The 27,820-nt window shown below is 43.4% G+C and overlaps 1 long non-coding RNA gene across 1 annotated transcript; it reads right to left on the reverse strand.

The window, feature by feature from the left end:
- Positions 1–742: 742 nt before the first annotated feature.
- Positions 743–22,660, reverse strand: LOC125096022 (uncharacterized). Its single transcript, XR_007126034.1, has 3 exons — positions 22,547–22,660; positions 20,982–22,152; positions 743–1,363 (listed from the first exon to the last, which is right to left on the reverse strand). It is a non-coding gene; the product is annotated as an uncharacterized LOC125096022 (long non-coding RNA).
- Positions 22,661–27,820: the final 5,160 nt, after the last annotated feature.

Genomic DNA, 27,820 nt, shown 5'->3' on the forward strand with positions numbered 1-27,820 from the left:
TTTAGCTTAAAATCAGTGCAGGCAACTAACTGTGTGAAATGCTTTGCATACATTTTCTCATTTGAACCTCACAGCAACCTTATGGGGGAAAGGGGAATCTTAGGGTCTAGGATTTCCACCTCAGAGCTCCGATGCTTGGTTAACTAGAGCACACCACTGTTCTCTATAAAAAGGTCTAGCCACAGATACATTTTGATCACTAACATATTCATATACATTCATACAGTTTGCTTTTTGAGGATCCTTTATTATAAAAGTTAGTCTAATACCATAAACAAATATTTTGCTGTTTAAAAAATTGAGTTTAGAGTTGATGTTCCAGTTTTAATCCAGTTTAGGAATTACACATGTTTTCATTTATTGATGATGATAACATGCCAGGAGCTCAGATATGCAAAGAGACAGAGTCCAATTAATAAAGCAAACCACGTGTATATTTGAAACACCTATTATGAACTCAATGTTTTGCAAAGGGCTTTGATAGAAATTTTTTTTAAGATTTTACTTATTTATTTGTCAGAGAGAGTGAGCACAGGCAGAGTGGCAGGCAGAGGCAGAGGGAGAAGCAGGCTTCCCGCTGAGCAAGGAGCCCGATGTGGGACCCAATCCCAGGACTGGGATCATGACCTGAGCTGAAGGCAGTCGCTTAACCAACTGAGCCACACAGGTGTCCCGATAGAAATTTTTCATATATGTTTTGGACAGACCAAATGAAAGAAACACCATATAATTGGAGGGGGGTTAAATTATTTAAATGCTGGGAGAGGGCTAGCCTGACCTGAAATCCCTCTGGGTGATGGTGACCGGTGGGAGGCAGCCGGCTCAGCAGTAGAGAGAAGAAGAGGAAGAAGGAAAGGGCCCCCACAAGGCCCAGATGTTGCTCACCCTAGAAATACAAGCAGTCAAAAGAGAATGGGTTCCGGAGCAGATGAGTGCCAGGGTGAAATTTATTTAACTGGCAAGTAAGATTTCAAATTTTTAATCTGAGGTAGAGTAAATAACTTCCTGTTGAGTGTTTACTGTATCCATGAGTGACCTCATCAATGCTCCTTATTTTCTGGGTTAGTCCGATTCCTAGGCTTTAAAAATGTTCTAAGCGCCTAGTACTTCTGGAGCTGTGAAGGGAAATCAGCTGTCTTAGGGTATGTCTTCCTGTGTTTCCTGTGTTTCTTCTGAAGAACAATGCGAAGTAGAGAAAGATAGCCTCTAGAGACAGACGGGATGAAGTAGGGCACGAGTCCTAACAAAAAGGAGAAAACACCCAGAATGTGAAACAGCTTTCCTATCCGGTCTTCACTCAGCATGGCCATGCCTGTTCCCCCACCCCTTCTAGCCCCGGCGTATTAGTGCATTTCGTTTGTCCCTGCAAATTGAAGTAAAGTCTCTTTTTAATCTTAAAAGCCTTTTTTTTTTCTCCTCCTCCCCAGCTATGATGGGAAACATTAGGCTTTCTACCATTCAGCATGCATTTTTATCCCATTACTTAATGGAATGAAACAGTTAAATCATTTTTCCAGCATTTTTTTTTTAATAGTACAGTCTCTTTCAGGGAAGAATTAGCATTTGCCTGTAATCGGGGTCAGATCCAGGCATTTCTCAGAGGAGAAAATCAGGCTTGACAGCATCCACATTCTGTAGTCTTTTCCAATCCCCGGACCCCTCCCCCATCCGGGGCCTTAAAGCCCCACCTTTTTTTTCCCTCCCCTAAAACTGGAGTTAGGAGTGTCATGTGACTGAAAATATTTAGTGCTAGTTTTTCTTTACGGCCTCTTTTTAGTTTTCAAGCTCCTGTGGAGACCATGGCAGTAGAGGGATATGCTAATAGGGATGCTTGGTTAAAACAAACAAAACTGTCCAAACAAGTAAATGTATAATGATATTGTCCAACTGAAATTCCCCAATCATTTAAACTGAAATTCTCCGTGAAGCCACCCACCCAGAAATAACCAATCCTTTTAATTCCCAGAGAACTCCGTCCTTTGAGTCCAGCTATGGGTCTCAATACATTTTACATTTTGTTATAGTTTTCTGAGTGTGTATATACACCCACATATAACATATAATTTGTGAATAACACACACACACACACACACACTTTCTACCTACTGGATCCTTAGCTGATTAAGAGTAGGGTTCTGTTGTGTTTTTCCTTTCTCAAAGATTTTATTTATTTATGAGAAAGAGAGAGAGAGATAGAAGTAGACTGCGCTGAACATGGAACTAAACGTGGGGCTCGATCTCACAACCCTGATAACATGACCTGAGCTGAAACCAAGAGTCGGATGCTTAACCAACAGAGCCACGCAGGCGCCCTGTGTTTTTCTTTATATTTTGCTGCACACAGATACTCAGCAAATATAGCTGAATACATTCGTGTAAGTATAAAAGCTAATACAGTGATTCCAAATAGGCTATCTGTGTCCTGGACCTCCTGGGGGGCAGCGTGCTAAGATATTGATAACATTCTCATCAATGGTTTACATTCTGGCAAAAGCAAACAGAAGGTGTTTTGTTTAAAGTTGGTGCTTACGTGATGGAGGATTAAGGAGTGAGGAGATGTAAGAAGGTTAATTATAAGTGCTGAGTATTTGGCTTTTCCATGTTCAGTTTGTTTACAGTTCAGTGGAATAAGCTTTGCAAACTCAAGCCAGATTGTTTTTTCATCCCAGTTCCTAGAAAATCTTACTTTATATGAATAGTCTTTCTATACCCAGTGACTAGTGGCCATTTTTATCCAAAGGGCCAGAGATGGGTACCCACTTCTTCTTTTTAAAAAATATTTTCTTTTTTTTTTAAATATTTTTAAAAATTTGTTTATTTGAGAGAGAGAACATGGTGGAGCATAGGGAGAGGGACAAACAGACTCTGCACTGAGTGTGGAGCCTGATGTGGGGCTTGATCCCAGGACCCTGAGATCATGACCTGAGCCGAAATCAAGAGTCAGACACTTAACTGACTGAACACACCCAGGCACCCCCCAAAACTATTTTCAATTACAAAAATATTATTTCTCTACACATAAGAGTTACAAAGATAGCCACGCAAAAAGAAAAAGAGGAAAGGGAAACCATTGTTAATTCCACCACCACCACTAAAAAGTAACCACTGTTTACATTTTAGTTTATATTACTTGAGACTTTTTCCCCAACTCTATAGATATGGCACATGTCAGCAAGGATTTGTCCATTTTCCTGCCTCCTCGAGTCCAGATGGTTATAACATGTTTGTACCGTGTGTCTTACCCCTCCACTGTGTCATTGGTAGGTCAGGGAATGGACACCAACCCCAGCTGGCTCATTCTGAATTGCCTGCTCTCTGAGGATGAAACTGTAATGTTTAAATTGGGGAATGCTGGAAACAATATTTGACCATGTGCAATAAGGAACAGATAACAGTCCAGAGTGAAAGAGATGCATCAAAAACAATGAAGATGAGAGAGAGCCCTGTCGGCATTCAAGTGTCTGATTCCAGTCCTTCGAAGGCTTGGAAGAATGAAAACTTTCCCTAAGTTCTGTAGATAGAGTGCATGCTGCTGGGTCCTGGTACTGTCCAGATCCTCCCTCCAGGATGGAGGTAGCCGTTCTCCCAGATGTCAGGAATGTCTGCTGCTGATGGCTCCCAGCTGAGTCACTTCCCAGGCCTTGCCCTTGGGCTGAAAGAGTTGCTTGGACCAAGGTCACATATCCTCTGCAGGGGCAACCTGCATCCAAAGATTGTTTGATATGTGGGTGTAAAAGCCTGGCTCCTTACCTCAATATGGGACAACTCTAGAGCTCCCCGTGCCACTGACTACAGCATTGATCACAATGGATCACAGTTCGGTTTTGCCCTCTGCCCAGTCCTCCTTTCCTCACTTGCTTTCAAGTACTGACTCCAAGAGCACCGCCCACTAAGCTTTCTGCATGAAAATCCGAGTCTCTGACTGTTTCCTGGGGAGCCTCCCCTATGCGGGTCGGGGTGGCAGAGATGTCTAAATGTCCCACATGATGCATTCTCCCTTTCTTTCTTTGTAATATGGCTAATAATGTAATAAATCCTTTGTATAAATCACCTCACAATTATTAAACTACCCGGAGCAGCTTCTTGTATTTTGTAACCAAAAAGGTCCTTTTTTTTTTTTTTAATTTTATTTATTTATTTGGGAGAGAGAGAGAGAGAGCATGAGTGGGGTGAGGGGCAGAGGGAGCAGACGTCCCACTGAATGGGGAGCTCAATGCTGGGCTCCATCCAAGGACCCTGGGATGATGACCTGAGCCGAAGGCAGTCGCTTAACTGACTGAGCCACCCAGGTGACCCCCTCAAAAATGCTCTAATACATTATTTCCTTACGAGAACTTTCTAGAAGTAAAATTAATGTTCTACAAGAGATATACAGCTTTAAGAATTTTGATCCCTATTGCCACATTATCCTTCAGAAACACCCCACCAGGGGTACCTGGGTGGCTCAGTGGGTTAAGCCTCTGCCTTCGGCTCAGGTCATGGTCTCAGGTGGGCCCTTGTAGGGCTCTCTGCTCAGCGGGGAGCTGTTTCCCCCTCTCTCTCTGCCTACCTGTGATCTCTCTCTTTCTCTCTGTCAAATAAACAAATAAAATCTTAAAAAAAAAAAAAGAAAAAAGAAAAGAAACACACCACCAGTTTACATTCTCATCCACAGTGTATGAAAGTAACTACTTCCCAGACTTGGCACAACCCTGATACTATGCTTTTAAAGTTCATTTGTTCGTTCATCAAATGCTTTTTGAGCGCCTGTTACGGGCTTGGCTGTGTGCTAATATCTGCCCTGGTGGAGCTTTTGCTCGAGATAGGAAGAGACAGGCAATTAACGAAATAGTTAAGTTATTTTGTGTACCAGAAGGTGGTAAGTGCTACAGAAACATATCAAACAGGGGAGGGTGTGCAGGGGGAGAGGGGTGTCCACTGTAAGTACAGAGGACAGAGAACCCCTCACAGAGACGGTGACTTTTCAGCAAAGCCCTGAAGGAGAGAAAGGATCAGGGCGTGAGGACATGGAGGGAAGAGCGTTTTGGTCAGAGGGAACAGAGGCTCTGGAGGCTGAATCACCCCTCCTGTGTTGAAACAGCAACAACCCAGCAGGAGGCTGGAGTGCACGGGGCAAGGGCAAGAGTGGGTGTGGTTAGTGAGGTAATGGGGGCTGCTCTGGGGTCCTGGGGGCGAAGGGTTTCTGTAGACAAGACCGGAACCAGACGCGGAATTAGAATAAAGGAGTGACTTATTCTCACTTAGGATTCAAGAGGCGCCCCCTGGCTGCTTTGCTTAAAAAAACCATACTGAAGGCAAAATTTAAAGTGGGAGGACACTTTGGAGACTGCCTACCACCCCGATATACCAAAAATAGTATTTAATCAGGTTTTTTTTTTTCTTTTTGGCACTTGAACATTTTACATATAAATCGGTTGTTTGTATTTCTATTGGAAATGGCCTATTTTGAGATCTGTGCTGATGTTGTGTTGTCATTAGCGTATTTACCTTTCGCTATAGATTTTCAGCGATAGTAAGAACATAGCTCTTAGTCACCTAGGTAGTTCTCTGTCCCCAAGTGCTCTCCTAATTTAGTCCTGTGACTCTTTTAGATAAAGAAATTTTTAATTTTTTTGAGGACAGATTTTTTTCAAAGAATTTTTCTGTTACGGATTCTGCTTGTGATGGCATACCTAGAATTTTGCCAAGACCATTGCTTCCGTTTAGGCTTTTTTATTTGCAAGCCACAGAAGCCGGCATAACTAAAGGGAAATTCATCATAATATTTGGGATCTAAACTGTAACCTGGAGGTAGGAGAGTCAACGTGGCCACATTAGATTCTGGAACTCAGAACTAAAAACCTTACCTGGAACCAAAGCGTCTTTCCCATTTCTCTGAGTTTACCTGCTTCGCTCTCTTCACCTCTCCTCTCTGCTTCTCTCTGAGCATCCACATCACTCTTCCCTCTTCTTTTCTCCATACTGTGGGCACCCCACTTCTGGCACCATGATGAGCGGACTGGCATCTCTTTGCCTCAGTTTTAACTCACGGGAAAGAGAAGCTAACTCCCACAGTCCATCCAGTAAATTGGCCTATTCTGTGCCCTTCTCTCCAATCCAAAAACTTAAATGGCGTCCAGGGAATGCTGGAGTCACAAACTCTAAGGGGCTCATCTGGGGAGGGGCATGTGGAGAAAGCGCAGTTCTCAAAGGGAATAAGGAATGTGCCCTGAGCATTTACCATAGAACAAATATAATCCGCATTCATCAATATTTTATTCTAGCACCTCTAGGGCTTTGAATTTTCCATACTTCTGAAATCAATTTTTGTATAAGGTATGCTTTAGAAGTATTATTTTGTTTTTATTTTATATTGCAAAAGGTTAGCCACCTGTCCCCAAAATGTGATCGAAAAAACGTGAAACTTGTGTCAAAATTGCTATTGAAATGAACCAGATGTCTTATATATCAGGTTGTTTAAAGTATTTGAGGAGTCCCACTATTTAAATAATAATCTAATTGTTGGAAAGACCTCTTGGATATATGTTTTGTTGTTATTGTTCTTCTTTACTAATTAAAACACATGCCAAAGGAACACACACACACACACACAAAACAATCTGATCTAAAAATGGGCAGAGGAGGCACCTGGGTGGCTCAGTCGTTAAGCATCTGCCTTTGATTCCTGTCATGATCCCAGGGTCCTGGGATAGAGCCCCACCTCAGGCTCCTTGATTAGCAGGAAGCCTGCTTCTCCCTCTCCCACTGACCCTGCTTGTGTTTCCTCTCTCACTGTGCCTCTCTCTGTCAAATTATAAAATCTTTTTAAAAAATAAAAATAAAATGGGCAGAGGACCTGAATAGACATTTTTCTAAAGAAGACATGCATACGGCAGACACATGAAAAAATGTTCAGCATCACTGATTGTCAGTGAAAGACAAATCCAAGTAACAATGAGATATCGCCTCATTCCTGTCAGATAGCTAAAATATAAAAGACAAGAAATAAGGGTTGGCAACGATGTAGAGAAAAAGGAACCCTCGTGCACTGTTGGTGAGAATGCAAACTGGTGCGGCCACTCTGGAAAACAGTGTGGAGGTTGCTCAAAAAGTTAAAAATAGAGTTACCTTATGATAGTTCTACTACTACGTATTTACCCAAAGGAAATGAAAACACTGTTTTGAAAAGATATATGCATCCTTGTGTTTATTGCAGCATTATTTACAAAGACCAAGATATGGAAGCAAACTAGTGTCCGTCAATAGATGAATGGATAAAGAAGATATGAGATATATATCTATACCTATATCTCTATATATCATACATACATACATACATACATACATATACACAATGGAATATTAGCCATAAGAAAGGATGGGATCTTACCATTTGTGACAATGTGAATAGGCCTAACGGGTATTATGCTAAGCTAAATAAGTCCAACTGAGAAAGACAAACACCATATGATTCCATTTAAATGTGGAATCTAAAAAAACAAGTGAAAAAAAACAAACAAACAAAAAGCTGAATAAATATAGAAGACAAGTTCATGGTTGCCAGAGGGAAGGGAGTGGGAGGGGGTAGGCATAATGAGTGAAGGCCAGTGGGAGACACAGGCTTCCAGTAATGGAATAAATAAGTCAGGGGAATAAAGGGTACGGCACGGGGATTATGTTAATGATATTGTAATAGTGTTGTATGGTGATGGTAGCCACACCTGTGGTAAGTGTCGCATAATGTATAGGGAGGTTGAATCACTATGTTGTACACCTGAAACTAACGTAATACGGTGTGTCCATTTTACTCAGATAAAGAAAATGTAAAAGACCTCAATGTGAGACAAGAATCCATCGAAATCCTTGAGGCAAACACAGGCAGCAAACTCTTTGACCTTAGCCACAGCAACTTCTTTCTAGAAACATTGCCAAAAGCAAGGGAAGCAAGGGCAAAAATGAACTATTGGGACTTCAAGATCAAAAGCTTTTGCACAGCAAAGGAAACAGTCAAAAAAACCAAAAGACAACTGACAGAATGGGAGAAGATATTTGCAAACGACATATCAGATAAAGGGCTAGTATCCAAAATCTATAAAGAACTTACTAAACTCAACTCAACCAAACTCAAAGCACAAATAACCCAATCAAGAAATGTGCAGAAGACATGAACAGACATTTCTGCAAAGAAGACATCCAGATGGCCAACAGACACATGAAAATGTGTTCCACATCACTTGGCATCAGGGAAATACTAATCAAAACCACAGTGAGATACCGCCTCACACCAAAATTAACAAGTCAGAAAACGACAGATAATGGTGAGGATGGGGAGAAAGACAATTATCATATGATCTCTCTGATATGAGGAATTTGAGCGGCAGGGTGGAGGGGTTATTGGGGGGAAAGGAGGGAAAAATGAAACAAGATGGGACCAGGGAAGGAGACAAACCATAAGAGACTCTTAATCTCAGGAAACAAACTGAGGGTTGCTGGAAGGTGGGGTGGAAGGGATGGGGTGGCTGGGGGATGAACATTGGGGAGGTATGTGCCATGGTGAGTGTGTGAATTGTGTAAGACTGATGACTCACAGACCTGTACCCCTGAAACAAATAATTCATTATATGTTTGTTAATAATAAATAAATAAATAAAATGATAGAATCAGCAAACATGATCCCTCTAATTTACGGCTCACTGACACAAGGAAGATATGCGCCACCACTAGGCCACCATGTTTGAGGAATCTTTGTCCAGACCTTGGTGGAGAAATAGCTGAATTCAGAAAGACATGATCAGCCAAGTGACTCCACTTCTTTCCCAGCCCTTTTTCCTATGGGGAAGGAGCACCTCTAGACTAAATAAGTCACAGAGATTACTGAAGAGGCAGAAACTAACCAACCAACCAACCAAAAATATCTGTCCAGATTGTTGTTAGTAATTATTTTGTCATTTGCCCAGGAAGATAATTTTTTTTAATTTTATTATTTAATAAACATATATTTTTATCCCCAGGGGTACAGGTCTGTGAATCGCCAGGTTTACACACTTCACAGCACTCACCATAGCACATACCCTCCCCAATGTCCATAATCCCACCCCCCCCCTCCCAACCCCCCTCCCCCCATCAACCCTCAGTTTGTTTTGTGAGATTAAGAGTCACTTATGGTTTGTCTCCCTCCCAATCCCATCTTGTTTCATTTACTCTTCTCCTACCCCCTTAAGCCCCATGTTGCATCTCCTCTCCCTCATATCAGGGAGATCATATGATAGTTGTCTTTCTCCGATTGACTTATTTCGCTAAGCATGATACCCTCTAGTTCCATCCACGTCGTCGCAAATGGCAAGATTTCATTTCTTTTGATGGCTACATAGTATTCCATTGTGTACATATACCACATCTTCTTTATCCATTCGTCTGTAGATGGACATCTAGGTTCTTTCCATAGTTTGGCTATTGTAGACATTGCTGCTATAAACATTTGGGTGCACATGCCCCTTTGGATCACTATGTTTGTATCTTTAGGGTAAATACCCAGCAGTGCAATTGCTGGGTCATAGGGTAGTTCTATTTTCAACATTTTGAGGAACCTCCATGCTGTTTTCCAGAGTGGTTGCACCAGCTTGCATTCCCACCAACAGTGTAGGAGGGTTCCCCTTTCTCCGTTTCCTTGCCAGCATCTGTCATTTCCTGACTTGTTAATTTTAGCCATTCTGACTGGTGTGAGGTGATATCTCATTGTGGTTTTGATTTGTATTTCCCTGATGCCGAGTGATGTGGAGCACTTTTTCATGTGTCTGTTGGCCATCTGGATGTCTCCTTTGCAGAAATGTCTGTTCATGTCCTCTGCCCATTTCTTGATTGGATTATTTGTTCTTTGGGTGTTGAGTTTGCTAAGTTCTTTATAGATTTTGGACACTAGCCCTTTATCTGATATGTCGTTTGCAAATATCTTCTCCCATTCTGTCAGTTGTCTTTTGGTTTTGTGAACTGTTTCCTTTGCTGTGCAAAAGCTTTTGATCTTGATAAAATCCCAATAGTTCATTTTTGCCCTTGCTTCCCTTGCCTTTGGCGATGTTCCTAGGAAGATGTTGCTGCGGCTGAGGTCGAAGAGGTTGCTGCCTGTGTTCTCCTCGAGGATTTTGATGGATTCCTTTCTCACATTGAGATCCTTCATCCATTTTGAGTCTATTTTTGTGTGTGGTGTAAGGAAATGATCCAATTTCATTTTTCTGCATGTGGCTGTCCAATTTTCCCAACACCATTTATTGAAGAGGCTGTCTTTTTTCCATTGGACATTCTTTCCTGCTTTGTCGAAGATGAGTTGACCATAGAGTTGAGGGTCTATTTCTGGGCTCTCTATTCTGTTCCATTGATCTATGTGTCTGTTTTTGTGCCAGTACCATGCTGTCTTGATGATGACAGCTTTGTAATAGAGCTTGAAGTCCGGAATTGTGATGCCACCAACTTTGGCTTTCTTTTTCAATATTCCTTTGGCTATTCGAGGTCTTTTCTGGTTGCATATAAATTTTAGGATTATTTGTTCCATTTCTTTGAAAAAAATGGATGGTACTTTGATAGGAATTGCATTAAATGTGTAGATTGCTTTAGGTAGCATAGACATTTTCACAATATTTATTCTTCCAATCCAGGAGCATGGAACATTTTTCCATTTCTTTGTGTCTTCCTCAATTTCTTTCATGAATACTTTATAGTTTTCTGTGAATAGATTCTTAGTCTCTTTGGTTAGGTTTATTCCTAGGTATCTTATAGTTTTGGGTGCAATTGTAAATGGGATGGACTCCTTAATTTCTCTTTCTTCTGTCTTGTTGTTGGGGTAGAGAAATGCAACTGATTTCTGTGCATTGATTTTATATCCTGACACTTTACTGAATTCCTGTACAAGTTCTAGCAGTTTTGGAGTGGAGTCTTTTGGGTTTTCCACATATTGTATCATATCATCTGCAAAGAGTGATAGTTTGACTTCTTCTTTGCCAGTTTGGATGCCTTTAATTTCCTTTTGTTATCCGATTGCTGAGGCTAGGACTTCTAGTACTATGTTGAATAGCAGTGGTGATAACGGACATCCCTGCTGTGTTCCTGACCTTAGCGGAAAAGCTTTCAGTTTTTCTCCATTGAGAATGATATTTGCGGTGGGTTTTTCATAGATGGCTTTGATAATATTGAGGTATGTGCCCTCTATCCCTACACTTTGAAGAGTTTTGATCAGGAAGGGATGCTGTACTTTGTCAAATGCTTTTTCAGCATCTATGGAGAGTATCATATGGTTCTTGTTCTTTCTTTTATTAATGTGTTGTATCACATTGATTGATTTGCGGATGTTGAACCAACCTTGCAGCCCTGGAATAAATCCCACTTGGTCGTGGTGAATAATCCTTTTAATGTACTGTTGAATCCTATTGGCTAGTATTTTGGCGAGAATTTTTGCATCTGTGTTCATCAAGGATATTGGTCTGTAGTTCTCTTTTTTGATGGGATCCTTGTCTGGTTTTGGGATCAAGGTGATGCTGGCCTCATAAAATGAGTTTGGAAGTTTTCCTTCTATTTCTATTTTTTGGAACAGTTTCAGGAGAATAGGAATTAGTTCTTCTTTAAATGTTTGGTAGAATTCCCCCGGGAAGCCATCTGGCCCTGGGCTTTTGTTTGTTTGGAGATTTTTGATGACTGTTTCAATCTCCTTACTGGTTATGGGCCTGTTCAGGCTTTCTATTTCTTCCTGGTTCAGTTGTGGTAGTTTATATGTCTCTAGGAATGCATCCATTTCTTCCAGATTGTCAAATTTGTTGGCGTAGAGTTGCTCATAGTATGTTCTTATAATTGTCTGTATTTCTTTGGTGTTCGTTGTGATCTCTCCTCTTTCATTCATGATTTTATTTATTTGGGTCCTTTCTCTTTTCTTTTTGATAAATATGGTCAGTGGTTTATCAATCTTATTAATTCTTTCAAAGAACCAGCTCCTAGTTTCGTTGATTTGTTCTATTGTTTTTTTTTGTTTGTTTCTATTTCATTGATTTCTGCTCTGATCTTTATGATTTTTTTTTTAGATTTTTATTTATTTATTCAACAGAGAGAGAGAGATCACAAGTAGGCAGAGAGGCAGGCAGAGAGAGAGAGGAGGAAGCAGGCTCTCCACTGTGTAGAGAGCCCGATGTGGGGCTCGATCCCAGGACCCTGAGATCATGACCTGAGCCGAAGGCAGAGGCTTAACCCACTGATCTTTATGATTTCTCTTCTCCTGCTGGGTTTAGGCTTTCTTTCTTGTTCTTTCTCCAGCTCCTTTAGGTGTAGGGTTAGGTTGTGTACCTGAGACCTTTCTTGTTTCTTGAGAAAGGCTTGTACCACTATATATTTTCCTCTCAGGACTGCCTTTGTTGTGTCGCACAGATTTTGAACCATTATGTTTTCATTATCATTTGTTTCCATGAATTTTTTCAATTCTTCTTTAATTTCCTGGTTGACCCATTCATTGTTTAGAAGGATGCTGTTTAGCCTCCATGTATTTGGGTTCTTTCCAAATTTCCTCTTGTGATTGAGTTCTAGCTTCAGAGCATTGTGGTCTGAAAATATGCAGGGAATGATTCCAATCTTTTGATCACAGTTGAGACCTGATTTAGGACCAAGAATGTGATCTATTCTGGAGAATGTTCCATGTGCAGTAGAGAAGAATGTGTATTCTGTTGCTTTGGGATGAAATGTTCTGAATATATCTGTGATGTCCATCTGGTCCAGTGTGTCATTTAAGGCCTTTATTTCCTTGTTGATCTTTTGCTTGGATGATCTGTCCATTTCAGTGAGGGGAGTGTTAAAGTCCCCTACTATTATTGTATTATTGTCGATGTGTTTCTTTGATTTTGTTATTAATTGCTTTATATAGTTGGCTGCTCCCACGTTAGGGGCATAGATATTTAAAATTGTTAGATCTTCTTGTTGGACAGATCCTTTGAGTATGATATAGTGTCCTTCCTCATCTCTTATTATAGTCTTTGGCTTAAAATCTAATTGATCTAAGGATTGCCACTCCTGCTTTCTTCTGATGTCCATTAGCATGGTAAATTCTTTTCCACCCCCTCACTTTAAATCTGGAGGTGTCTTCGGGTTTAAGATGAGTTTCTTGTAGGCAACATATAGATGGGTTTTGTTTTTTTATCCATTCTGATACCCTGTGTCTTTTGATTGGGGCATTTAGCCCATTAACATTCAGGGTAAGTATTGAGAGATATGAATCTAGTGCCATTGTATTGCCTGTAAGGTGACTGTTATTGTATATTGTCTCTGTTTCTTTCTGATCTACTACTTTTAGGGTCTCTCTTTGCTTAGAGGACCCCTTTCAATATTTCCTGTAGAGCTGGTTTGGTATTTGCAAATTCTTTCAGTTTTTGTTTGTCCTGGAAGCTTTTAATCTCTCCTTCTATTTTCAATGATAGCCTAGCTGGATATAGTATTCTTGGCTGCATGTTTTTCTCATTTAGTACTCTGAATATATCATGCCAGCTCTTTCTGGCCTGCCAGGTCTCTGTGGATAAGTCTGCTGCCAATCTAATATTTTTACCATTGTACGTTACAGACTTCTTTTCCCTGGCTGCTTTCAGGATCTTCTCTTTGTCACTAAGACTTGTCAATTTTACTATTAGGTGATGGGGTGTGGACCTATTCTTATTGATTTTGAGGGGGGTTCTCTGAACCTCCTGGATTTTGATGCTTGTTCTCTTTGCCATATTGGGGAAATTCTCTCCAATATACCTTCTGCTCCCCTCTCTGTTTCCTCTTCTTCTGGAATCCCAATTATTCTAATGTTGATTCGTCTTATGGTGTCACTTATCTCTCGAATTCTCCCCTCGTGGTCCAGTAGCTGTTTGTCCCTCTTCTGCTCAGCTTCTTTATTCTCTGTCATTTGGTCTTCTATATCGCTAATTCTTTCTTCTGCCTCATTTATCCTAGCAGTGAGAGCCTCCATTTTTGTTTGCACGTCATTAATAGCTTTTTTGATTTCAACTTGGTTAGATTTTAGTTCTTTTATTTCTCCAGAAAGGGCTTTTATATCTCCTGAGAGGGTTTCTCTAATATCTTCCATGCCTTTTTCGAGCCTGGCTAGAACCTTGAGAATCGTCATTCTGAACTCTGGATCTGACATATTACCAATATCTGTATTGATTAGGTCCCTAGCCTTTGGTACTGCTTCTTGTTCTTTTTTTTGTGGTGAATTTTTCCGCCTTGTCATTTTGTCCCTATAAGAGTATATGAAGGAGCAAGTAAAATACTAAAAGGGTGGCAACAACCCCAGGAAAATATGCTTTAGCCAAATCAGAAGAGATCCCAAATCGTGAAGGGGGAGAAAGGGGATAAAAAGAGGTTCAGAAAGAAAAAAAAAGAAAAAAAAAGAAAAAAAAGAAAAAAAAAGAAAAAATTAAAAAAAGAAAACCAATAAAGAAAAAATATAAAAAGGAAAAAATATATATATATATTAGATTAAACTAGTTAAAAAGCGTTAAAAAAGAAAAGGGTAAAAGTTAAAAAAATTTAGCAGAAGAAGAAAAAAAAATTGAAAGAGAAAAGAAAAAAAATTAAATTAAGTGCAAGGCTAAATAATCATGGGGAGAAAGCCATGAGTTCTATGCTTTGCTTTCTCCTCCTCTGGAATTCTGCTGCTCTCCTTGGTATTGAAACTGTACTCCTTGGTAGGTGAACTTGGTCCTGGCTGGGTTTCTTGCTGATCTTCTGGGGGAGGGGCCTGTTGTAGTGATTCTCAAGCATCTTTGCCCCAGGCGGAGTTGCACCGCCCTTACCCGGGGCCGCGCTGAGTAATCCGCTAGGGTTCGCTTTCGGGAGCTTTTGTTCCCTGAGCGCTTTCCGTAGAGTTCCGGAGGGCGGGAATGAAGATGGCGGCCTCCCGGTGTCCGGCCCGGAGGAGCCGAGAGCCCGGGGCCCCACTCCTCAGTGCGCCTTCAGAGAACAGCGCCCAATGACTCCCGTCACCCTGGCCTCCGGCCGCGCTCCGAGCTGACCGAGCCTGCGACCGGTTCAAGGCAACCCCGAGCTGAGAGTCACTCCTCGGTTCTGTCTCTGTAGCCGGCTTCCCCGTTCTAATACCGGTAAGCTCTGCGACACTCAGACACCCCAATCCTTCTGCGACCCTGCGGGACCTGAGGCCACGCTGACCCCATGTGGGCTTCACCCCAGTTAAGCCTCTGGAGCAATGTCCCTCAGCGGAACAGGCTTTTAAAAGTCCGGATTTTGTGCTCCGTTGCTCCGCCGCTTGCCAGGAGCCCCCCCCCCCCCCCCCGCGGTCTATCTTCCCCTCGCTTTGGATTCACTTCTCCGCCAGTCCTACCTTGCAGAAAGTAGTTGACTTTCTGTTTCTAGAGTTGCTGTTCTCCTCTTCGATTTCCCATTGGATTTGTAGGTGTTTGCAATCTTTAGATAAGTTATCTAGCTGATCTCCCGCTACCTGAAGTAGTCTCAGCCTGCTACTTCTCCGCCATCTTGACTCCTCCCCCCAGGAAGATAATTTTTTAATTAAGTAATTATACCATGATTTTCTTTTACTGGCAAAACAAGTGTTGGCAAATTACTTCTTTGATTCTTTTTTTTTCACTTATTAAATGTCACAGTTGAACGATATGATTTCTAATGTTTCTACAAATGTAAAAATCCTGGTTTACTAATTTCCTAGTTTTCTGTGTAGAAGTGTGTGGGGCTGTATGAAACTACAAGCTCAATGCTGTCTTCCCCCAAGGCACTCTACACTCACTAGAGCTAAGACTCCAAAGACTAACCTACCAGTGACACGTTAAGAAATTAGTATACACCAGGTGCCTGGGTGGCTCAGTCAGTTAAGCGTCTGCCTTCAGCTCAAGTCCTGATCCCAGGGTCTTGAGATCGAGCCCTGCATCAGGCTCCCTGCTCAGCAGGAAGCCTGCTTCTCCCTCTCCCACTCCCCCTGCTTGTGTTCACCCTCTCAGTGTGTCTCTGTCAAATAAATAAAATCTCAAAAAAAAAAAAAAAAAAAGAAATTAGTATATATTTAATAATTTCTCCAATAGTGGTGACTGGGAGAGGAGAATTATTATCCCTCTTTAAATCTTTAGTGTAGACTTTGCAAAGAACATTTTTAATAGCTTTCTTGAAGTATAACTAACATAGAACAAACTACATATTTATATGCTGATACAGAGACCTAAGTACATACCCACGAAATCATCGTGGTCAAAATAATAAAGATATCCATCACCTCAAAAAGTTTTCTTGTTCTCCTTTCTAATTTCTTCTTCTAGCTGCTCTCCCCAGAAAACCACTGATCTCCTTTCTGTCACTAGATTAGTTTGCATTGTTTTAGAATTTTATATAAATTGAATCACATACTATGTAACCTCTTTTGACTGGCTTGTTTCATTCGGCAGAATTAGTTTAGGCTCATCCATGCCCTTGTGCTCAGCAACAATTCATTCCTTTTTATTGCTGACTAGCATTCTAATGCATGGAGATAGCAGTTTGTCTATCCATTCCCCTTTTGATGGGCATCACGGTTGTTTCCCCCTGGGGGGGGGCTATAATGAACAAAGTGCCATGGACGTTCGTGTAGGAGTCTTAGCATACACACATGCTTCCATTTCTCTTAGGGAAATAATGGTTGAGTCAGATGATAAATGCAAGTTTAGCTTTTTGAGAAATAACTGTTTTTGGAAAGTTTGTGTGATTCTACATTCCCACCAACAACGTAGTAGAGCTCCTATTTCTCCAAATGCTCATCAACACTTGGTATGATCAGTCTTTCTAAATTTTAACCATTCTAGTAGGTGTGCAAGGGTAGCTTACTCATTTTGAGTGAAGACACATGATGGGGGTGGGGGGGAAGACTGGTGTGAATTCATTTCTGGAAAGATGCCTGTCAGTTCATCTCATGCTACTTGGGTCCCCCCAAGCTGCCTTAGTTATTGATCCTGGTGAGTCTAGATCTTCACCTGATTTTATGATGCTAAAAGCCACCCCTATGCCTTCTAATACATGTATTTTCAAGGTACCAGAACAGACCTCTGTTGCTTGTACCTGAAGGTCTTCCTTGTCTACAGGTGGCTCTGCCTGGCAGGCTTTCCTTCACCGTCTTCTGGCAACAAACCCCACCCATGCCCTAACTACAGGATCTAGATCCTGTCTCTATATCGGTCTCTAGATCTTACTGCCTCCAAACCAAGATCTATTGCTCTTAGATTTTGGATACATGAGCCAATAAACTCCCTTTTTAAGCTTAATCTAGTTTGGAGTCAGGTTTCTGTCACTTAAAACAGAGAAATCTCCCTGTGCCTCACGGTCCCCTATCTGTCCTGTGCATGGATACCCAGAGCCAACCATGAGGCCTGGAAATCAGCAAGTGCTGAGTAAATAAACGAGCAGAGTCTTAAAATCAGAGATACTTTTTATAAAGCTGTAAATAACAGGAAACTGGAAAGGTTGCTTTGAGAGGCATCATGGGTAAGCAGACTGGAGCGAGACTGCTGAAGTGTGATCCCAGCTCTGCCATGTTATCCACTCCGTGACCTTGGGCAATTTATTCATTTCTCTGTGTGTCATCTTCTGAAACCCTAAAATGTAGATGATAATAGGACCTACCTCAAAAACTGATGAGGATTAAGTGAATTAATTTACAAAAAAGCACTTAAATAATGCCTGATACATAGTTTTTTTTTTTTTTTAATTTTTGTTTTATTTGGTGATGCAGATACTTTTTCGGATGAAAGAGTCGAGATTGAGGGGCGCCTGGGTGGCTCAGTCGTTAAACATCTGCCTTGGGCTTAGGTCATGATCCCGGGGTCCTGAGACCAAGCCCCGCATTGGGCTCCCTGCTCAGCGGGAAGCCTGCTTCTCCCTCTCCCCCTGCTTGTGTTTACTCGCTTTCTGTCAAATAAATATATAAAATCTTAAAAAAAGAAAAAAGTCAAGACTGAAAAAGACTTGGATGTGTGCTATCAAGGAATGATATGCTAAAAGCTTAGTTACTAGTCATGGGATCTTTGATGAAATGCCAACTATCCCTGAGAATCAGTTTTTCACTCTTTAGCCAAGTGTGTATAAAGACCCATGTTCTGGCTCAAATAATTGAACATAAGGTGGTTTAACAGAAGTTCATGTAATAAGGCTTCTGAGTCGGGGAGTGGCAGGTTAGCTGACTGCTGGTTCATGTGGAGTGAGTAGAAAGGCAAGGTTATCATAAAACTTCCAAAGATTTGACTGAGTTGCTGGCAATAGTGTCAATTAAAGAAGATTATAACCCTTGGGTCCTCCGCTCAGTGCTCATCCTGTAGAGACCACATATTTAGCGCTTGGTCAGGCTGGAGAGCCTCGTGGAGAGGGAGGGAGATGGCAAACCTATAATTTGAAGAACAGATGAGAGCCTTCAGAATGCTTGCTCTGAATGACAGGACACTCAGAGAAGATGACATTGCAGACTTCAGACACTTCAGATACCGGCCCGTGGAGGCCTTTATCTGACATGCTCCAGAAGCCCAGCGTGGAAGGCTGCAGGGGGCAGACCCCAGCTCAGTGGGAGGATGTTCTCTTTGCCCCGCAGAGCAGAGCAGTCTGGTGGTGGCGAGGGCTGCCCAGCAAAGCTGCAAGCCCATGAGCCCGAGAGGTGCAGGGTGAATATGAGTTTAGGGACCCATTAGCAAAGAATTGTGGGAAGGACAGATCACCCAGGACTGCTCAGTTTCATTTCAGATTCTAAAAAGATAGGACTCTTGGGATGCCTGGGTGGTTCAGTCAGTGGCCACTGCCTTTGGCTCATGTTACGATCCCAGGGTCCTGGGATCAAGTCTTGAATAGGCAGGCTCCTTGCTCAGCGGGGAGCCTGCTATTCCCTCTCCCTCTGCCTGCCATTCTCCCTGCTTGTGCTCTCTCTCTCTAGCAAATAAAAAAAATAAAATCTTTTTAAAAATTAAAAAAATAAAGATACATCACTCTGTTTTGAGTTTTGGGTTTGTATTTTAGATTCAAAAGGGGTTAATCAAATACTTGACCAATGAGCTGCCACTTTTAGAAAGTAGCAACAGCTACATATATTTGTTGGCTTTTGCCGGAAAGGCCCCATCAGAATGGAAGAGCCATGGCTGCCACTCCCCCTCCCCCCAGGGCAGATTGTCCCCAGCTGGTCCCATCTTTAGGCTTGTGCCCAAGCAGTTGGAGTTGAGCCTACTTTCACTATTGCTTTTACCTGTGGCCGTGGCCTCCAAAGAACGCAAACACTGGTTCTGTCCTGATGTGATGCGGAGATGAAGCCTTGTGAATCTAGCTAATGGTAGTTTTTCATTTTGGTCCCTTCCCTCTCAGCGCTGGAAGCACAGAAGACAGGGTTGATGTTCAAATCTTGTCTGCAAGTACATTCCTTTCCACAGAAAGAGTTTCTAGAATGTTTGCTCACAGAACAACCAATGGCTAGTGGAGCCCACACTAAGTAAACATAAAGGAATTAAAATAAATTGAGGAGGACCAGAATTAATCCATTTGCTCCACAGTGAAAGTGGTTTACTTTTTCTTTTAAAAAAACCTTCCTTCCTATCCTTCTCCAAACAGTGGTCCAACCTCTCCATGCTGCTTGTTAAAAAAAAAAAAAAAAAAAAAGGAAGGTAGTATATTAAAACTCTTGTTTAAAAGTCTATTTTTTTTTTTAAAGGAATCTACTTCTTGTACATTATTGACCAAATAGCAATGAGAAACAGCCAAGTGCATATAAAGACCCATGTTCTGGCTCAAATAATTGATCATAAGGTGGTTTAACAGAAGTTCATGTAATAAGGCTCCTGAGTTCGGGGAGTGGCAGGTTAGCTGACTGCTGGTTCATGTGGAGCAAGTAGAAAGGCAAGGTTATCCTAACACTTCCAAAGATCAGACGGAGTTGCTGGCAATAGTGTCAATTAAAGAAGATTATAACCCTTGGGTCCTTTGAGATAGCCCACGGACACTGTGAGATAGATAGGTAGATAGATATAGATAAATAGAGAAAAGCAAATATCTTGCAATACAGAAATACTTAATTAAACACAGCTGTTTATCAAAATAGCGGTAACAATTTCAACTTCTCAGACCTCTATTGTTGCTTTTCCTAGAAATTTTGTTTTTGTGTTGGTGCTTGTTTTTTTCTGATTCTTCTGATTAAAGTAATATGCAATCCTTGCTAAAAAAAATCTAGAATATTTGGAAAGAAAGTTATGAAAAAAGTTTCTGGATTCAGAAAGTGAATATAAAAGCTAAAAGTGCACATTTTAGGTGGTTGATTTTACAATTATTAAAGTGCCTGGGCTGTTTTTACTCATAACACTTCTGACACCAAAGGTGTTGGGCTTTTTTCCCCACATCAGTTGATCCTCTGACTCTCTAGACAACATCTAGATGTTCTACAGTTCAGCTCTGACGCGGACTTCCAGGAGTTAGCACAGACCTGGCAGGACGGCCCAGCCAAAAGTCCGAGATGGTCACCCATACTTCTGACCAACCAACCGGCTGTAAATTGGGGGTTCCCATGATCCCCTCCTCCTCAGGTTCAATAATTTGGTAGAGTGGCTCACAGAACTCAGAAAAGCACTTTGCTTACTATTACTGGTTTATCATAAAGGACACACTTCAAGGCTAGCCAGCTAGAAGAGATGTAAGGGAAAGATATGTGGAAAGGGGCTTCCATGCCTTCTCTGGAAGGCCACCCTCCCAGCACCTTGATGTGTTCGCCAACCTAGAAGCTCTCTGAACCCCCATGGTTTAGGAGGTTTTATGGAGGTTTAAGTATGTAGGCATGATTGATGCAATCATTGGCCATTAGTGATTGACCTCAGTCTCCAGTCCGTCTTCCCTTCCAGGAGGTCAGGGATGGGGGTGGACTGTTGGAGCTATAAGTTCTCAACCCCGAATTCTGTCTTGGTTCAACCTTCACACATCTTGAAGTTGTCTAGCCACACACACCCCCATAGCAGACATCTCATGAGCGTGCACAAGACACTTACCATTCTTTAGAGATTCTAAGGGTTTTAGGAGGTGTGTGTCAGAAACCGAGAACAAAAGCCAAGTATATACTTATTAGTCCTCCTTTTAAAAATGTTTAAAATGCCCTAGCAATAGGTGCAGACTTCTGAGGATCTCGAAACAATTTACAAATACCAGTCCTCTGACTCTAAAAAGGTAAAATGGGTTTTCTAGTTTTTAAAAGCATATGGATCCTTTTGAGCTCGTTGAGTTTGTACTGACCCAATCCATGCTTGAAACTTTGTGGACCCCTTTGCTAGAAGCGGACAGGATCACCAAAGAGCTCTGGGGCAGGCAAGAGAAGGTCAGCCCCCACAGACCATCCATCAAAAACCTGGCTGACACATTTTAAAGATGTTCTGCTAACGGCCTTTCCTTCTTTGTATGGTTATAAATACCAGGCAGCTTAACTTTTACTGGCAGTTCCCGAGCCCAGGAGTTCTCGAAGTGTGGCCCCGAAGGAAAGCATCATCGGCATCACCTGGGAACTTGTCAGAACTGCAACTTCTCAGCCCACCCCCACACCTACTGAATCAGAAGCTCTGGGGTGAAGCCCAGCAATCTGAGTTTTAACAAGCCCTCCAGGTGATTCTGATGCTGATAACATTTGAGAACCTCCGCCTTAGGTACTGCCCCGACTCCCATCCCCCACCCCGTCCAGGCGCGGAGAGGAATTTGCTGACTCAACATACTCAACTCCAATCACGTGTGTATCTGCACCAGGGTTGTGGTGACCATAACCCATAAAAACTCTCTAAGCTCTACACTGAAGATCTATCCATTTTACTTGATTTAATCAAACCTCAAAACAAAACAAAAAACCCCCCCACAAACTATTTCTAAGAAAGCTGGTTAGGGCTGGGCTTGTCCCTGTGAATGTGGGTCGTCAGACTCAGGAACCTCGGCTACAGTGGCCCTGTACCCTAACTTGGCCATGGTGGGCCGTTCCACAGCACTGAGAGAGAAGGAGGTCTGTGGGCAGCAGCCTCGCAGGGGGTTACTGACGTCGTGTAGCGGTGAGTTAGTCCCCAGGCAGTGGCCTCAGCTTGTTCAGTGGCACCGCGGGTCCGCCTCCCAGACGTGAACCACGAACACAGAAAGCCCTCGTGTGACACCTGGCAGCAGGTGGGAGAAGAGCAGCGGTCCCTAGAGCTGCAGAAGGGAGACAAACCCAGGAAGCAGCGATCAACCCCAGCTGATGTGGGCCGCACGCACAAGTCTTGGGCAAGAGAGAAGCCATGGCCATGAGTCACACACGCAAGGAGAACGGACCTGCCGAGGCAACCTCTGCTGCTGGCACAGCCCTCGAGGGGCTGAGAAAGGAGGAGGAGGGGAGCATCCGCCCTCTGTCCACGCTGTGCGAGTGAGGCGCAGAGCACCCCGCCCCAGCCCTCCCCGGCACCTCGAGAACCGCAGAAATCCCCCGCCTCAGTCCCTGGGCTCCTCGTGCGTCCTGAAATGGAAACGAGAACACCCTGCTCCCAGCCGCCCATCCCGTCCCACCAAGCACTGCCTTCTCGATTAGCCACCCCTCCTCCATTCTCACTCGGGGAATCCTCGCTCCACGCTGCTGGGGGGCGCACCTGGGCTAATCCCCGCACTGCTGCGACGCGCGAGCCTCGCGCCGGGGACGCCCCGCGAGAACAACCGCGGAGGAAAAACTGCACCAGCAGGCGGAGCCAGAGTCCCGGCGACGCTGTGCTCATGCGCGGCCACGGGCCTGCGCCTCTCCCCGCCGGCCGAGGTCCCCCCCGCCGGCCGAGGTCCCCCCGCCAGCCCCGGTCCCCCCGCGTGCCTTCTGCCCCAGGGATCTGTTTCCGAGCCTCTTGAGTTGCGTCAAACGTAACTTTTTGCATGCCCGGTTGAAATAGATACAAATGTAAAGTCAGAGGCATCTAAATTCCCTTTATTTCGCGGGGCATTTCAGCCTGGGAAGCAGGTCGCCGAGGCCCTTCAGGCTCCAGCGGCCAAGCAGTTTTGTTTCTGAGGCTTCGATTGCTCTGGTTTCACTGTGGTGGATACTTGTGGGTTCCGTTGGCTACCCAGCGTCCACCCTTTCTTTCTGTGTCGGGTGACTCTTTTGTTGTCTCAGGTGTTGGTGGGGAACGGCTCCCTCCCGCTACAGAACCTGAAGTGGACAGGGAACCCCTCCCTGCGGTCCCCTGCGAGTTGGCATGAGAAGCTGGGGACCTGGTCTCAGCCAAGCGGATGCTGCCACCTGCGACTTAAACTTCAGCAAGAATGCAGAGATGAGGGGACCACTGGGACAACAGGGTGCTGTGCCCGAGTGTGAACTTGTCAGCTAACTAGTCAGGACTAGTTTCTCTTCCTAGTCTCCTCTGGCCACTTTAGTGCTTGCTGTACACTCCTCCCTTCTGTGAGACTTGGGCTCCTTTCCCCAGATCCCCCAAACTCTCCCAGGACCCCCACGTCCCCCAGCAACCATTGCTTTACATATTATTGAACAGAAATGAGGCCATCACTAAAGTAACCACTGCCAGAGGACCTGGGATTGCAGTGATTGCTTTGGGTAGGGGCCAGAGTTCTGTGAAGCACACAGAGGGCTGATTCCCCAGCAAAGGCAGGACTCAATGGACAGAGAAGAGGGGTGCGTGCTGGTGGGCAGACATCCATGATGTCTGCTGTCCTACCTGAGACTCTATTACTTAGGACTTGCTCAGTGTGTTGGGTTTGGTATTGTTCTACTCACTTATGTTCCTTTGGGTCTTGAGGAACACACACACACACACACACACACACACACACACACACACATATTACTTACACTGATGAAAAATTGAGTAAAGATACCCCAGAACATAGGCTAGAAGAGAGACTTAGGGCTTCAGGAAAGAACTCAATGAACACTAAGAGGAGCTAGTTCCTTGGACCTTCATATGAGCTGTTTGATTATATCCAGAAATAACAAAGACACACTCTCACAACTCATGTTCCGAATTAATTAGTAGGCAGAGAGGTAGGCAGAGAGAGAGAAAGGGAAGCAGGCTCCCTGCTGAGCAGGCAGCCCGATGCAGGGCTCCATCCCAGGACCGTGGGACTATGACCCGAGCCGAAGGCAGAGGCTTTATCCCACTGAGCCACCCGGGTGCCCCCCTGCCTAGAATTCTTATATCACTCTCGCCTAAATTCCTCTCTCCTGAGCACCAGTCTCTGCTATTTTTCTAGTTTTCTTTGGCATGAGTGTTCCATCTTTCAAGGGATTTGCCTTCCTCCCTCTTGCTCTCCACAAGTGACATTTTGGCTCAGGGTGAACCTCAAATTTCATAATGGCAATGAGGAAGGATGGCCCAGTCCCTAAGCTGTCATCTTGTGTTTGTTGATATCCCGAGGTCTTGTCTCTCTTATGGGCTGGAGCTCCCTGGCCTTGTGCCAGTGTCCACGGACATTGGTGAGTCTTGCCTCCCATTGTCCTGACCCAACCACTTTTTCAGGCTCTCGAGTCTCTCAAAACCTCTGTGTCCCTTCTTCGGAGTCCAAGACGTTCTCGCTGCATTCCTTGTTCTATTCTGAAGGGTCTGGGCCCCTGTGATGCTGCTCCAGGTCACAGGCATGCAAACAGTCCTCTCATCCACTGCTGACCCGTTTCCTGAGATGGTGTTGTTCTGGCACCATCCTCAACACAGCCATTGCTAGGACGGTTGCAGCTGTCTTTGCCCTGCCCGGGAAAGCAGGAAGCAAGCCCACGTGCTCTGCGGGTTGTCGTCACTCCTGTACATCAGAATATTGGCCCCAAAGTGGGGGTCAGGGAACAGACCCTCACACGTGTTGGGTACTCACCAGCCCCCAAATCTCTCCAAGCCCCTTCCTAACCCGGAAGGCATGACTGTATGTCCCATCCTGCAGTTGCTTTTCTCAGCGGCTCTTCGGATGCTCTATAATTAATTTTCTTTGTGTAATTCTCTGTGTTTGGAGGCATCGTGAGAATCCCTGTCTCATTCAAGTGCTTCATTCTTGCAGTGGAAAGCCAGGCCTCTCACTACTATCTTTTCTCCATCAGGCTCTAAAATGTCTCTTTTGAAAGTCAAAATTGAGCTAGAACTTCTTTGCTCTAAACTGGATCCATCATCCCTCTGTAGGGCATGCGCTTAGAAAACTATGCTGCTTGAGGGTTCGGGGTGAGGGCTAGGGGAAAGAAATGAAAAGCATGTGATTTCTTATTAAACATTACCCCATCACCAAATTCTAGCTCTGTTCCTTTCTAACTGTGTGACCTTGGGAAAATTATTTATCTGGCTAGAGACTCAGTTATAATTTGTAAAATAGAGAAAATGAATAGGGCTTTATTCATGAATTTGTGGTGAGGATGAAATGAGATCACTCATTTAAAGTGCTCGTTGTAGGGGCACCTGCGTGGCTCAGTGGGTTAAAGCCTCTCCCTTCAGCTCAGGTCATGATCCCAGGGTCCTGAGATCGAGCCCCGCATTGGGCTTTCTGCTCAGCAGGGAGCCTGCTTCCCTTCCTCTCTCTCTCTGCCTGCTTCTCTCCCTACTTGTGATCTCTGTCAAATAAATACATAAAGGTAAGAAAGGAATGACCCCTTGAGCAAATGCTCCAGAGAGGGCTTGCGGGCCCGCATTCTCCCTGGCTAAGAAGTGAAGGCAGGTGAAGCACTGGGTGCTGACAGCCTGTAAAGAAGAAAAAGAGGCTAAAGACAGAAGTGGTCACTGAGTAAGTCTGAGGTTTGTCTGCTCTTAGGGTGGGAGAAACATCCCATCCTCACAGAGCCAGAGTCTGAGGAGTCAATGGGGAAGGAACTGGAGAAGGCAGAGGGGAGACCATCTTGAGATGGTCCACCAGAGGGGACTGAGGAGAGATGCCCAGATTCAGATGGGAGCATTAGGCTGGAGCTCGGAAAGCAAGAGGGAAGGAGAGAGTGGGTGCGGTTGTTCGTGTGTAGAATTGTTGGTGGGAAGCTGGGTACATTCCCAGCTGCTGGATTCTCTTCTGTGGAGTCATAGGCAGGGCCATCTCCTTCAGAGAGATGGGATGTGTATAAAGGGCTGGAGGTGACACGGGGCGGATGGTTGGGTGTTCACTGAGAAGGTGTACTGCCGCACTCACTGATCTATCTAAGAAGGCAAACTATCATCACATGCTGTTTTGAAAATGAAAAACTTGAAATGTGGGAAGGATATTTGGGGGGGCTTCACAGTGGAGACTGTATTTATCCCACTGGCTATAAGCACTACATTGGAACACATGCATAAAGAAAGGAGTGTTCTATGACATTTGGCGCGACAGGATTTTATCTACCCAGGTTTTTACAGTCGTAAGCCCTCCCCAAACCCCAATTATGTAAGCTCTTTAATGTTTTAATATTAAACTAAAGTTTCCTGGTTAAAAAAAAAAAAAGCAACAACAAACTGAGTGAATGGATCCCAGATTTTCTACAAGAAACTGATGTTCCCTGGACTTTCAAAATATATCCATCTACCACCAGGTGGTGTTTTGTTCAATTAATTCAAAAGTAAAATTTTCACTTGATTCCTTTCAGAAGGAAAATGTACTGAAAAGTAAACATGATACCAGCTGCATTTCAGTCCTAATATTTACTTTCTGACTAACTCCAATTTTCTGGACTAGTGATGGTATAAATGAAAACTGTGCTTTCCCTAAGTGTTGCACACTGTTCCATCTGTCTTTAAATATAGTGGAAATGAGTAGGTCTCTTTTTTTCTCCCCTCTAAAGGACCCAGGAAATGGCATGATGCAGGAGGCAGGCCCTCTGAGGAAGAGAAGCATGAATGTTGCCTGAGAGACCACTTTGTGTTTACAATGCTTATACCTTTCTTATAAAATGAAAATTTTGTATTTAAAACATCAAAATCCCTTTGGGGTGCCCTGGTGGCTCAATTGGTTTAGCGTCTGCCTTCAGCTCAGGTCATGATCCCAGAGTCCGGGGATCGAGTCCTACATCTGGGGGGAGCCTACTTCTCCCTCTCCCTCTGCCTGCTGTTCCCCCTGCTTGTGCTCTGTTAACTTAAATAAATACAATTAAAAAAAAATCAAATTCCCTTTTAAATGAAAAATATTGACTGTTTTTTTTTTACCTCCTTATTTAAAAGTGCTTTTTTAAAACCTCCTTATTTAAAAGTGCCTACCACTCCTAAGGTAAACATACTAAGTCTGCAACAAATTCATTACTTAATTAAAACCAGGCACCTGGGTGGCTTAGTCAGTTAAGCATTCTGCTCCTACTTTCAGCTCAGGTGATGGTCTCAGCGCCCTGAGGTGGAGCCCCACATTGGCTTCCCCCACAGCATGGAGTCTGCCTGGGATTCTCTCTCCGTCTCATACTGCCCCTCCACACAACCCCCATGCAAGCTCTCTCTCGAATAAATAAATCTTAAAAAAAAAAAAAAACCCTAACTTTATTAGAAACCAACATTATGGATCTCTTTTGAAAGTACTCCCAGCTAGAATAACTATTTAGGTAAAAAAAAAAAAAATACATTTTCTCTCATTAGAAATAGCAAAATAGGATTTTATATAAGAACCCAAAGACTTCCTTTCCCTCTGTGTCCATCCTGGGTTGCAACCCCAAGTCTGCTGATTACCAGCTCCATGACCTTGGACAAGCTTCTCCCACTCTAAACCGAGGCTCTTCTGCCCATAATGCCAATATTTGTCTCCCAAGACCATTAGGGTGAACAAAAAAAATTTTTTTAATGTTGGGAAGGTTTTGGTATAGAATGCTTGATAAATAGCAGATATAAGTACAAGCACATTTTTTCTTTTATTTTTTTTAAAAGATTTATTTATTTATTTATTTGACAGACAGATATCACAAGCAGGCAGA

The sequence above is a fragment of the Lutra lutra genome, chromosome 3, assembly GCF_902655055.1.
Source record: "Lutra lutra chromosome 3, mLutLut1.2, whole genome shotgun sequence".
NCBI classification, from domain to species: domain Eukaryota; kingdom Metazoa; phylum Chordata; class Mammalia; order Carnivora; family Mustelidae; genus Lutra; species Lutra lutra.